Genomic DNA, 14029 nt, shown 5'->3' with positions numbered 1-14029 from the left:
TGATTTTTATTTGAACATATTAGCATATACATGTTGAAGAAAATTAAAATTTGTTCAGGTAGAATAAAATCGTGAATAACTTATTTAAATGAGAGGATAATAAATAAGAAATGAATAGTTATCAGCTTAAAGAGAAAATTTTAGACACTAATTTTTATGCAAAAAATAATAATGATTATGTTGATATTTTATTTTTAATGTAATTAAATATATATTAATTATGTAAAAGAAATATTAACTTCGATTACACAAAAATATTTAGTAAAAAAATTATTCTTTTGAATTCAATGTAGTTTTCTTATTTGTTTTACAAATAACCCCATTCCTTTCTCCATTTTAACCACTCAACTTGTATCCTGTGTTTGACATATTCATTAATTTCTCTATCATGTTGTAATATTCATTAATTTCTACTTCCAAATCATTTTCTTTTTGTTTCTTTCTTGCTAAAATTGCAATACACAGCCAATGTCTTAATCCTACTGAAGTGAAAACCCTTTGGTTCCATTGTGCGTTTGTAAAGCTCAAATTTAGAATTAACCTCCTTCCTTGATTCATGTAAAACAGATGGTTTCTTAATTTTCTACGGATTTGAACTTAATGCATATGTGATGTATTGGTGGTGACTGGTGATTGTAAATTGTGATATTTTTTTAAGACACTCAATTGTTTTGTCTATTTATTATGTTGTTTATTTGACCCTTTCAATTGACAAATTATTCATAATTTTATCAGTTCTGCTGGGGCATCATCCCCAGCTGTTCCAATGAATGTTGGCAGCATAGATGGGTCAAGTCATGGACAAGTCTCTAAAGCGGCTTCTCTCTCGTGTGTTGGTTCACAACCACCATGGACTTCATTGAGCACAAGTGCTGGCGGTTCTGCTTTTTGGTTCTTCAAGATCTTCATGTAGACCTTGGGAAAGAGGAGATTTATTAAGACGTTTGGCTACATTTATTCCTTCAAATTGGCTTGGGAAGCCTCAGGTTTGAACTGACCATGGTTTTCCCTAATTATATTACAGCCACAATGTGTATATTTACATTTTCGTCCATCTTTTCCTTGTGGGTAGTATGGTACTGATTCACTTATGCTTCAATATCTTAATAATGATATCCTGTAGGCCTAGATGACAAAGAGTCGCATCTTGTATGTCTAAAGTCAAGAATGCATATGCTTGTTTTAAACTTGTAATGATTACCCTTATAGGTTATGATAGGAACTTAAAGGCTCATGCAAGGTGCACCCAGCACTTAAGCGCAAAAGACCAAAATGTCCCTACTTATTTATTTAAAACATTTGCACCCAGCAATTGGCTTTTCTTCTTCCCGCGACTCATTCTTCCTCCTTTTTTTGCGACCGTGTGCGACCCAGCAAGTTGATTTGCGGTGCCATTGCTCGTTTCTTCTTCCTCCTTCTTCTCCATCGTTGGCAACTCTCCATTCTCCATCATTGTCTTTTCCCTCTGCGGCGCCATTGTTCATTTCTTCTTCTTCTTATTCTTCTTCTTCTTCTTCAGCACATCGCCATTGTCAAGGTAAGCACTCCTTCGTCGTTGTCGTTACGTTTCCATTGTTGCTTTGTGTAGTGCTTAGGGTAGTTGATCCGCACATGCATTTAGGTGTTTTGCGTTTGCGTTAAAGTTGAACCGCAGTAGTGGTAGGGATGTAGATGATCCGCGTAGTTTTTAGGTGATCCGCATTTGGTAGGATAGTGTGAAGCTTAACGCGGATCAAGTTGATCCGCGAGTTTTATGCGGATAAACTTGATTCGCAATTGGTAGGGTTCTCTAAGGCTAAATGCAGATCAAGTTGATCCGCAAGATTCATGGTTTAGCATACGGATCAAGTACAAGGTATATGATCCGCATGAGTATTTTTGATGAATTCCTTCATGCGGATCAAGTTGATCTGCGAGCTTTATGCGAATCAAGTTGATCCGCATGAAGCTTGCGGATCACTTGATCCGCATGAAGGAACTTAAACTTTTAAAAATAAAAATTAGTTTATTATTTATGAAAATGCTATTAAATTAAGGTTTAGGGTTAATTTTGAGGCTGCCTTGTCATGTGCCTAAAAAAGATTAGAACCACAAGAATAATTAGGTCCTTCGAAAAGTTAAATTTCAGTGACCCCTATATAACACTCCTCCCATGAGTTATAATCAAAACCACAAGATCGTGGGATTATGTTTCAGTTTTAAGATGGATAAATGAGAACCACAAGAATAATTAGGTCCTTGTTTTAGTTGTTTTGTTTGCAATTGATACACATATTTGATATTTGATTATTATCATATGTTGTACATTGTATTGATTGTGCTACTGCATATCCCATTCATGAAAAACATGCCTATAATCTGGTTAAATATCATAATTGATTGATTAATCTCATACTTCCTTACAAGAGGTATGTAATAATACCATTTTGCCATCAACAAATTATGAATGCATGATTATATGTTTTAACAATATATTTTTAGGTAATTGAAAATTAAGAGACCAGGGAGATGATACCTTAGTCTAATGCAGAGAGTCTCTAAACACAAAACACATACAAGAGTACTTACATTTACCTCACCTTATAGAGAAGAGTGTTTAACTCTATAACAAACAAAAATGCAAAATATCCTTGGATGTGTGCTACGAATGTCATTTAGTTTAGGAATAATGTTATTCAAGTAAAAGTCAAGAAAATTATTAATGATTCTAAAACTATAATTGTTAATGCTAATTAAAAGGATTGAAGAAGTGGATCATGCAAATTGAGTATGTTATTTAAGTAAAAGTCAAGAAAATTGTTAATGATTCAAGGTATACTTATATACTATTTTGATAAATGTCTCCCGATGCCCGTGTTTCTATTGTATACTATTATAATCCCGGTGCCCAACATAACAGCAATAGTCCAAACCCAAACACAAAACACCAAATTTCTCGAAACCCAACCAAATGAAATTTCGAAAACCATACACACATAAAAGGATTGATTGGAATTTGTGTGGTTTAGTGATGAAATTTGTGGTAGACATTTGCAAATCATGGTTAAGACTAGAGGATTAGGTCGTGCATTAGGTAGGGTTGGTGCCAAAGGTTTGGGGAGAGGAGGGGATGGTGATGATACTGACAGTGCTCCCCAATGCCAAAGGCCGACCGCATCGGCACGCAAGTGACGGGTACCGGTAATTCTTGATGATGATGTGCTTGTGGTACCTACGGACTCGCCTGCGGTACCAGAGGCAGAGGCTGCTGTAGCTGGGGATGAGCCCATGGTAAATGCTGCTGCACAGGCCACCGGTGCAGAGACTGACGCACAGGATACCGGTGTAGAGACTGATGGGGACAAGCCTGTGGGATTTCTTGGTGGACCCAGGGACTCATCAGTGCTTACAAAGTATGTTGACCATGTTGCGGGCAGCGTATGGTCTGGACAGGTATTTATACGATTAAAGTTAGTTAACTTTTATTTTTTTTGAGTTTTTGGTTACTGATTGACGTTATTTGAACAAATTGTGTGTTCCTTTGTACTTCGATTCGGGAACGTCCTGAGTTGAAGTTATGCTCCCATGGGAAGAAGGTGCATAACTTGGGCAGGCCTGTTCCTACAATTGAGGACATGGTTGCTGGGACAGGATTAAGTCCTTTGATCACGTGTTCGATGGACATCGGTGATCGGGGATTTATATCCTCCTCTGTGGAGAGGTGGCACTGGGAGACTTCTAGTTTCCATCTTCCTGTGGGGGAGGTGTCGATCACGCTGGACGACGTCGCATCTCTTCTCCATTTGCCTATCGTTGGCGCATTCCATGACTCCAGCCTCTATGCACCGACGAGGCGGTGGTACTGTTGGTTGAGTTACTGATGGTCACAGCAGTGGTGGCCATGGCCGAGACAGGCCAATGTGGTGGACCATATGTACGCCTGTAGTGGCTACGAGACGTATACCAATGCAGATGTCAGATGCAGCACTGGATAGCTGCCGCTTGCGCTTATCTTCTACCTCTTTTGGGTTGCACTCTTTTTGCTAATAAGAGTACAGCCCATGTTCATGTCTCACATTTACAGGCGTTCCGTGACCTCACTCTTGTTGGGTGGTATGCATGGGGAGCTGCTGGCCTCGTCCATATGTATGATCAGCTTAATGATGCCAGTCTCAGCACCAACCGACAGCTTGCTGGTTACATCACCTTGTTACAGGTAATTAACATGTATTTCATAATTTATTTACAATAATGGTTTAATGAGTGCATATTTAATTAATATGTATGATTTTCGGGTAAACCCTATAGTACTGGATATACGAGCACTTTTCGTCAGTTGCGGAGTGCAATGTTGATTCAGACTACGACGAGGTGTCATCACGTGCGTGTCGGTGGATTGCGATGAAGAAGACTGTGAAGAAGGTATCTACAACAACGTACAGGCAGTGCCTGGATCGTCTGAGGATCGCAGATGTCTGCTGGACGCCATATGCGGCGCACCGACCTGTGTAGGACTTTCATCCGATTTCGTGCTTCTCGGGACAGCTCCGCTGGGGCATGTTGCCAGATACAGACCGGAGAGGGTTATGCACCAGTTCAGCTACGTCCAGTGCATTCCTGCACACCCTATCCATTCATGGGTGTCATATGATGACATGGACGATACCTGGACACATTACTCAGACCATCTAGCGGCAGTAGGTGATCTATGTGTTGTGCCAGGTCAGTGTGCGCCTGACTACATAGACTGGTTCTTCGTCATATCACATTCATTCATGACTACGCCACAGACAGATCCTCCTCGAGATGCATATGCAACACAACCCAATCATATCCCTCATGAGGAAGCACCGACATCGACATATGCGGATCCTGATGTAGACGAGCCCAGACATGCAATGGTAAGTGTTATTATTTGGTTAGATGTATGTCATTTACTTCAATTATTTTAATACTAATTTGTATAATTCTTTTGTTTTCTATTTAACAGGAGGCTTGTCATGCGATCGCGGAGGCGTTGGAGCAGCATCTAAATGCGCCAGGCACATCCACACATGAAGAGGCCATCCAAAAATGTCTCAGGATTGCCAGGGATTCCTTGATCGGAGTGTGTGATTCTTGTGTAATGTGATTGATCATTGAAAAGTGTAATTGGTGATTGAAAAGGGAATTTTGAATGACAAAGTGGTGAAATTACGTGAGTTATGTTTAAGTAAGTTTTATTTTGTTTATATGATATGTATATCTAGTTATCTTGCTACTCTATTAGTTAGGAATGCGATAACTCACTCCCCGTGTATTGTTTGTGTTTGGATCCTGTGATGATCTTGAACTTTGTGTTCGGGGGAGAAGATGACTAGGTGGATTGCTTTAAGGAACCTTGTACTGAAGGACGTCGGGACACAATACTTTAATAGGCTATGGCATTGGGGCATAAGTTATATATTAATTGAATGATGTTACTCTATTTTATTTTATCTCGCTGATTTAACAAAACACTTTTTGTAAATCTTGACGGCCTTATTTTGAGCCGAATATGTTTTTAATAAGTTTTAATTGATAATAGTGAAGTGAATGTGAACCTTTTACCCATGTGAATTTGTTTACCGATATTTTTATATATTTTATTTATTTATATATATGTAGGGGTAGAAGGTGTCACAGCAACAACAGGCTGATAGTGTATAAGGAACTGTCATTGATCGTGATGGTGATGAAGTTACAGATGGTGAACAATATTCAGCTGGTCCTTCAAAACATGCACGTGACTCTGATATTTTTGACACATATTGTTCACCTCAACAAAGAGACTCATCTGGTGCCGGTCCGAGTCATTCAATGGGTTTAGAGGCTTACATTACTGGAAATCGAGTTTCTTCATACCGTCAAGGTAGTGACCGCCCAATGGGTATCCAATCAGCTAGAGACTCAACCCGTGCATCATCTATCATTGCAATGGACATAATATGTCATAGTGTGAATGGTGATTCTATGGAAAGTGTTAAAAACTACCCTGGAGACCTTGATGATGTTCATTTCCCCTCCTCTAGCATGTATGGCAATGTGGACATGAATGAAACATCTGAACTGGATAACAACAATCAAGCTCAGCAAAGCACTTACTTACAAACAATTATTGAAGTTGTATGTGGTGATGTGGGCGTCAGTAGTACAAACTATGGGGTGTGAGAGTTTAATTCTGTTTTGTGTGGTGTAGATTTGATTGTACATTGAATATAACAGAGTAACAAAATTTTAAAATTTTGTTATAAGTGCCTAGCCTAAGTGTAAAGTGTTGCTGCTTTGTTGTGCTTGTATAAAAGGACATACATACATCTTAATAACACATTTTTTTTCATTCTATCATTTTCTGTCTCTGGTGCTATTCCTAGTGTGTAGGTGTGCAATTCTTTGCTTGAAACAGTGAGTGATACACGGGTGAATGTGTGAGGGAGTAAATTGCATCTCTTGCAATTAAGTGAGGAACAATGTGTGTGTTCCAAGAATTGGTATCTAGAGCATTGGTTTCGATAGAAGGGGAAAGAATCCCTAACAAGAAAAGAAAGAAAGGTTCTTGGAGGTGTTCTTGAAGGAGTTCTTTGATGGCTGCAATATCTAGCTCAATTCCTGCAAATCTACCAATTCTCATAGGAAAGAACTATGAAAATTGGAAGATTTAGATCAGGGTGGTGATGCGATTCCAAGGGGTTTTGGAGTTCTTAGAAGAAGGTTATATACCTATGGGAGAGAGAGCAACAAATGAACAAAAGGTTGTTGATAGAGAAAAGGAAAAGAAAGATTACAAGGCACTTTTCATTTTGCACCAAAGTGTAGATACTGCTAACTTTGAAAAGATAGCAATGGCTCAAACCTCTAAAGAAGCATGGGACATTCTGGAGAAATCTCATGATGGAGCCACAAAAACCAAGAAGACCAAGTTGCAAACACTAAGGAGACAATATGAACTACTACAAATGAAAAAGAATGAATCAGTTACTGAGTACATCACAAAAGTACAGACAGTGGTGAATTCAATGAAGGGCTATGGAGAAAAGATAACTGTGCAATCAGTTGTAGAGAAGGTGCTTAGAACCATGCCACCCAAGTTCGACCATATTGTGGTAGCCATTAAGGAATCCAAAAATCTTGAAGAGCTTAGCCTAGAGGAATTGCAAGGATCTTTGGAATCTCATGAGTAGAGAATGAATGAAAGGATCAATGAGAAGAAAAGTGAACAAGCCTTGCAAGCATGGTCTAATCCAAAGAAGCATGGTGATAGATGGAAGAAAGAGAAAACTGAATGGAAGAGCAATAAATGGAGGGGAAATAAGAACAGTGATAAGGACCACAAGAAAGGAGGGGGATCCAATTCCCAAAACTCTTCAAACAAAAAGAAATTTGACAAAAGAAGTATTCAATGCTTTAACTGTCAAAAGTTTGGGCACTTTGCTGATGAGTGTTACAGCAAACCCAATAAAAAAAGAGAACCTAAAGGCGATGATGCAAAATTGGCTCAGGAAGAAGATGAAGACACTAAACAGGTATTGCTAATGGTAACTACTCAAATTGAAGGGGCAAGTGATAATTGTTGGTACCTAGACACAGGCTTCTCAACTCATATGGCAGGAAGAAGAGAGTGGTTTCTCAACCTTGATCAATCTATGAATAGCCAAGTCAAATTTGTTGATGATAGAACTTTGAGTGCTGAAGGAATTGGGAAGGTCTATATCAAAACAAAGGATGGAGGTTAGTCTTGCATCACTAATGTACTCTTTGTACCAGGTATGAAAAGTAATCTCCTTAGCTTAGGTGAATTACTAGAAAAGGGCTTTATGACTAAGCTTGAAAACAAGATGTTGAGAGTGTTTGACAAAGATCACAAGCTCATTTTGAAGTCCCATTTTTCAAAAAATATAACATTTAAAATTGAGATTGATGTGATAGAACAGAAATGTTTTGCCACTGTAGTAAATAGTGAAGAGTGGTTATGGCATTACAGATTTGGCCATTTAAATTTTAGAGATCTGATTCAGTTAAACTCAAGAGAAATGGTGCTGGGTTTTCCTCATATCAAGCCTCCTAGTGAAGTATGTGATGGTTTTTTACAATGTAAGCAATCAAGAAGCACTTTCAAACAAAATGTACCAATCAGGGTAAAGGAGAAACTTGAAGTGATTTACTCTGATGTGTGTGGCCCTATGCAGACTGAATCTCTTGGTGGAAATAGATACTTCATATCCTTTATTGATGAATTGACTAGGAAAGTATGGGTTTATCTAATAATAAGGAAGAGTGATGTCTTTGAAGTCTTTGAGAAGTTCAAAAATATGGCAGAAAAACAAAGTGGCTTATTGATCAAGATATTGAGAATAGATGGTGGTGGTGAATATGTTTCTACAGAATTTCAAGAATTTTGTGATCAGGAAGGCATAATTCATGAAGTGACTCTTCCCTACACACCTCAACATAATGGAGCTGCAGAAAGAAAAAACAGAACCATAATGAATATGGTAAAGAGCATGTTGAAAGGCAAGAGTCTGCCCAAGTACTTGTGGGGAGAGGCAGTGTCTACAACTGTCTTCATCTTGAATAAGAGCCCTTCAAAGAGATTGGAAGGAATAACACCTGAAGAAGCTTGGAGTGGTGCTAAACAAAATGTGAGTCATTTCAAAATCTTTGGATCACTTTGTTTTAGGCATATCCCAGATCAGTTAAGAAGGAAGCTAGATGATAAAGGTGAACAAATGATCTTACTCGGATATCATTCAACTAGAGGCTATAAGCTGTTTGATTCAAAGAGTAAGCAGATAATAATCAGTAGGGATGTGGTATTTGATGAATCTAGAAGCTGGGACTGGGAGCAGAATACTGAAGTGAAGGGACCTTCAATAATGATAAGGTCAGAAGAGGAAGAAACAAGTGAAGGGAATGGTAAAACCACTCAAAGAGAAGTGAGACCCCAGAGAAATGCACCCAAACCGACTAGATTTCAAGGTTTTGAGATGTTGTCTGATGCTTATTTCCGGAGTAATGACTGGAGTGAATGGCAACGCAACGGTCAACTCAAACATCGAGGTGCATGCATAAAATGTCTCACCTTTGGGAAGCTATCTTACCAACCAGGAGCCTCAGGTCTATGCCTTTCATGAAAAAAGAAAGAGAAAGAAGGGGGAGCCTAGCAGAGTACAGAAGGAGCTCCCCCAGCCATCACGTGATTGTACATGAGACAAAAGCTTAGCAAAAGGGAAGGAAGTCTATCAGGAAAAAGATGCAGTAGACAAAGCACATGGAATAGAAGATATCATGGGACAACAGATGATGACATTACAATATGGGCCTAACTTGGGCCTATCACCTGTTCTACTAAATGAACCTGCAATTAATCTGGGCCTCACCCCCCTAAAAATAATAAAGAAGTGGGCTGCAAATGACAAGTATATTCTCGTGGGAGTTGGTCTCAAAGGAAACACCAAAGGAAGGAAGGGCAAATGAATGCCAACCAGGAGCAGGTATATAAGTCACATGCAGACAGTAGAAGCAAGGCTCCTGCCAGTGGGACAAGAGATATCAGCAATGACTTCGGTGTGGAGGCAAACACAGGCCCAAGAAGCAATCAACATGCGAGCAATGATTAAACAATTGGGGGTGACAGTGGGGAATATAGAAGAGGATCAGCAAAGTAGAATCCTAGAAAAAATAAGAAGTATGGAGGACAGAGACAGAATAAAAGCCGAGAGTTTGGGAGCCATGATAAATTATCCATGAATATAGCTTCATATAATGTCAGAGGTTTGGGGAGGGGAGTAAAATGGGCTGCAATAAGGAGATTGATTAACAAGGAGAATGTTCATATGATGTGTATTCAAGAGACTAAGAAAGAAACAATTGATAAGTCACTATGTCAGGCTTTATGGAGGAGTGATGATGTTATGTGAGAGATGCAACCTGCTAACAACTTAGTTGGTGGTATCCTTTGCATGTGGAATGAAACAAAATTCAAATTACAAAATAAGGTAATTGGTAATGGCTTCATCTTTTTGGAAGGGGAATGCATCAGAGAAGCACAGAAAGTATGCATTGTTACCATATATTCTCCTTATGACATACACAACAAGAAAATATTATGGGGATACAGTGAGACAGTTAAAACAATCATCCCAAGAAGGATTGTGGTGTGTGCTTGGGGACTTTAACTGCATAAGGCATCCATCAGAGAGAATTGGAAAATGTGAAAGGCTATATGGAGACAACAGTATACAGGAATTCAATGAATGGATTGATGATTTGGAGGTCCTGGAGGCTCCTTCTTTGGGTAGACATTTCACTTGGTTTAGACCAAATGGAGAGTCTAGAAGCAGATTGGACAGGTTCTTAATATCCCATGAATGGAGGGACAGATGGCCTGGAAGTGTGCAATTTACTTTGCCAAGGAATTTTTCTGACCACTGTCCTATTCTACTTAGAACTTAGAATGTTGATTGGGGTCCTAAACTTTTTAAATACTTAGAACTAAGAAATTAATTGGACGAAATTATAAAATCATCTCTCTTTGCTTGAAATTTTCAAATTTGTTTATGATACATTCCTTGACCTTTTTTTGGTTACACATTCCTTGATCCTTGCTGAAGAAAAAGAAATTCAAATAGTTGTGAACCCTTGATAAAATGTCTTGGACACATTCTTTAGTTGTTTACTGCAAAGATTTGTTCGAAGCATAATTTGTGAAACAAAATGATTCATTCTCAAGTTTTCGCCTACTTAAACTTTTCAGGCTTCTTATTGGTGCCTTGCTGTATTTTCAGAGTACAATGCACTGAGATTATTATTTTGAGTATTTAAGATTATTTGTCCCTTGTCAGAAGAAATTATGGCATATATTAGTCGGATTTTATGATAAGGCAAACACTATCCCATTCTTCCCAAACTCGATTATTTCTGGAAGTTGGCTACCTGTATTGTGACTTTCAAAGTCATTATCTGTGGTTGTTGGGATTAAAGAGTCACACTTAACAAAAAATATTATTCTTTGTAAATCTATGATGTTTTCCTTAATGCATTACACATCAAATGTCTTGTTTGGCATAGGAAAATATCAAATTGTTCACGCTTTTTCCATTATTAAAGAAGCTGAGATGCCTTGTGAAGAGATCTCTAATCATAAGATTAGCCATGAGGAGAATCATTTGCTTCCATATTCTCAGGACTCCCCCAAGCTTGAGGCATTGAAATGTTTAACCTTTATGGCTGAGAATTTGAGAAAACAGATACAGAGCTTGCTTGTTTCTGTTCATAATACCCCTTGCAATGTCAATGTGGGATTTGGTCTTATGAAAACATTAATAGATTGTCCTCTTCAGCTTGTTGCTTTAGTAGAATTTTGTGGGGCCTACTCACATCTTCCACGGACCAAACAGATGCTAAAGATAGTGATGAAAAAGAAAAAGTGTTGATGTGGAAAAGTGAGCATGCCTCTGAACTGGACAATTGTATATCTTTTCTTATGGAACTTACCAATATTTTTGTAAACAAATTGCTTATCGAGAGTAATCAACTTTCCAAAAGTTCACACAATACACAACATTTTGAAGATCCAGGCGTGAAGTTATCCTTGTCAAGTACCAATTATTTGTCATCTAAAAGTTTAGTTTCTAAGGCTAATGCCTTAGTCATCTATCATGATACAAACAAGGCCCTGACAATGCTGACGTGGCATTGCCAGGGCTAACGTGTCGCCCTACCAGCGCTTCCCATTCCCGCCCAAAAATGTCTTTTCACTTGCCATTAATTGTTTTCGTCGTTTTCTGTGTAACCCTTATGTTACCAATGCGCGCTTTCTAATTTTTCACTCTTTTCGATGTCTCACGCTTTCCATTGCTACACGCCTTTCCATTTTCCATTTCCGTTGTGCCTTTTGGATTGTGGGTTTTGAATTCTCTCTCGTTTCGATTTGCTCTCCTTTGCATTTATCGTTGGACTCACCGTAGGTGCTCTTTCTTCCTCATTTTTGTTTTTGCTATTCAGCTTGGTTTGCCATGTATCATGAGGTTTGAATATCAGTGTATATCGGTTTAGGTGTTTTTGTTATGCTATATGAGTTTTCACAGGCCAACAAGACAAAAGCATCGACCTTTGTTCTTTTTGTCATTCGTTTATGTTTTCCTATACCAAGGTTTTCCATTTTTAGTCGGTTATTTGTGTCTGTGAACGATTTTTGGCTGTGAACCATTTTTTATGATGCATGTGGATCCTTTATAAGGTTTTCTTCCTCATTTTTGTTTTTCCTATTCAACTTGGGTTGGAATGTATGATGAGGTTTGAATATTGGTATATATCGGTTTAGGTCTTTCTGTTATGCTATATGAGTATTCGCAGGCCGACAAGACAAAAGCTTGGACCTTTGTTCATTTTGTCATTTGTTTATCTTTTCCTACACCAAGGTTTTCCATTTTTGGTCGGTTATTTTTGTCTGTCAACCATTTTTGATGATGCATGTGCATCCTTTATAAGGTTTTCTTAGTCATTTTTGTTTTTCGTTTTCAGCTTGGTTTGTTATGTATGATGACTTTTGAATATCGGGGTATATCGTTTTTGTTTTCTTCGTCATTTTTGTGGGTTGATTTTGTCTGGGACCCATTTTTGCCGTTGTATGTGCATCCTTTGTAAGTTTTTCCATTTTCCATTTTTGCTGCTGGGTTAATTTTGTTTTCCGATGTATATCGGTGTATGCATTTTTGTTAGGGTATATGAGTTTTCGTTTTTTGGTGGGTTATTTTTGTCTGTGAACCATTTTTGATGATGCATGTCTATCAGTGAATACGTTTTTGTTTTATTCTTAAGTTTTTGCAGGACAACGAAACAAAAGGTTAGACCTTTGGGCATTTTATCATTATGTTAACGTTTCCTAAACCCAGATTTGTTGCATTTTAGTCTTCATTTTTGTTTGGCTTGGTTTGGTATGTTTGGTTTTTTCACTTCTTTATCGGTGTATGCGTTTTTGTATGAGTTTTTGCAGGCCAACAAGACAAAGGGTTGGACCTTTGTTGATGTTGCATGTGCATGTTTTAGTACTTTTGTTGTTGTTGTCATTTATTTATTCTACCCTCATTTTTGTTCAATACTCTTTAATTTGGTTGTCTGTTGGCGGAGAATAACCAAGAAGCCGAAGACAAAACCTGCAGGTTTGTTCTTTCCTCATTTATTTGTTCAATCCTTATTTATTTTTTCAATCCTCTTTTATTTGTTCAATGCTTGACATAAATTTCTTTGTAGTCATGTCTCGCAAAGAAAACCTCTTATGTGAACTGCATACAAAGAAAGGTACTTAGAAGATAGTCGTGCGAATAACTGATATGTGGCGTCTTAACAAGCATAATGGTCGACAATCCATTGAGATGGTGTTGATGGACCATACGGTAATTTAAATGTTGTTCAGTTTAACAAGTTTTTCTACTTTAGTTAACTGACAAGTCTCATTTGTATTTGTTGCAGGGTACAAAGATTGGGGCAACTCTATGGCAAGAATTATTCACTGAATTTGAGCCCAAGTTGCATTGTGGTGGTGCATATGTTATTCAGAACGTGAAGGTTGTTGATACTCATTCTGACTACAAAGTGAGTGCAATTAAATATTTGGTTTATTTCGTGAAGACAACGTCTGTCAAAGAGGTAGACAGACCTGAGATTCCTCCTAATGTTCATGCCATTACTTCATTTGCTGATATAATTTCAGGCGTTGCAAAACCTAATACTTTAGTTGGTATGCAATTTATCTTTTTGGTAGGCATCATTGTACGCATCATTAGTTGGTATGAATATATTTAACATAATTAGCATTACTGTGTCTGCAATGTAAATAGATATTGTGGGTGTTATTGCTGAAGTGATTGAACGCAAAACAGTTAATCCTGCATACAGAGTGACTGTCAAGTTGAGAGACAACAGGTCTTTTTAATTTTAATCCACCTCTGTAGTATTCTGTGATATGTAATCAAATTTAACTTTGTCATTCTACCCCAGTTGAGACACAACATGTATATATATGTTTTGTTAT

The 14029-nt window shown here is 38.0% G+C and overlaps 1 protein-coding gene across 1 annotated transcript in view; it reads left to right on the top strand.

The window, feature by feature from the left end:
• The first annotated feature begins 672 nt into the window (after positions 1-672).
• The window catches only part of LOC114384565, a 34726-nt gene continuing 21369 nt past the window's right edge, over positions 673-14029 (top strand). The window contains exon 1 of the transcript XR_003660724.1: positions 673-986. The gene's annotated coding sequence lies outside the window, so the exon portion shown is untranslated. The remainder of the gene's footprint in view (positions 987-14029) is intronic.

This window comes from Glycine soja, chromosome 14 (genome assembly GCF_004193775.1).
Source record: "Glycine soja cultivar W05 chromosome 14, ASM419377v2, whole genome shotgun sequence".
In the NCBI taxonomy this organism is placed as follows: Eukaryota; Viridiplantae; Streptophyta; class Magnoliopsida; order Fabales; family Fabaceae; genus Glycine; species Glycine soja.
Note: the sequence above shows the minus strand (reverse complement) of the source record. Positions and strands in the feature narration are given on the sequence as shown.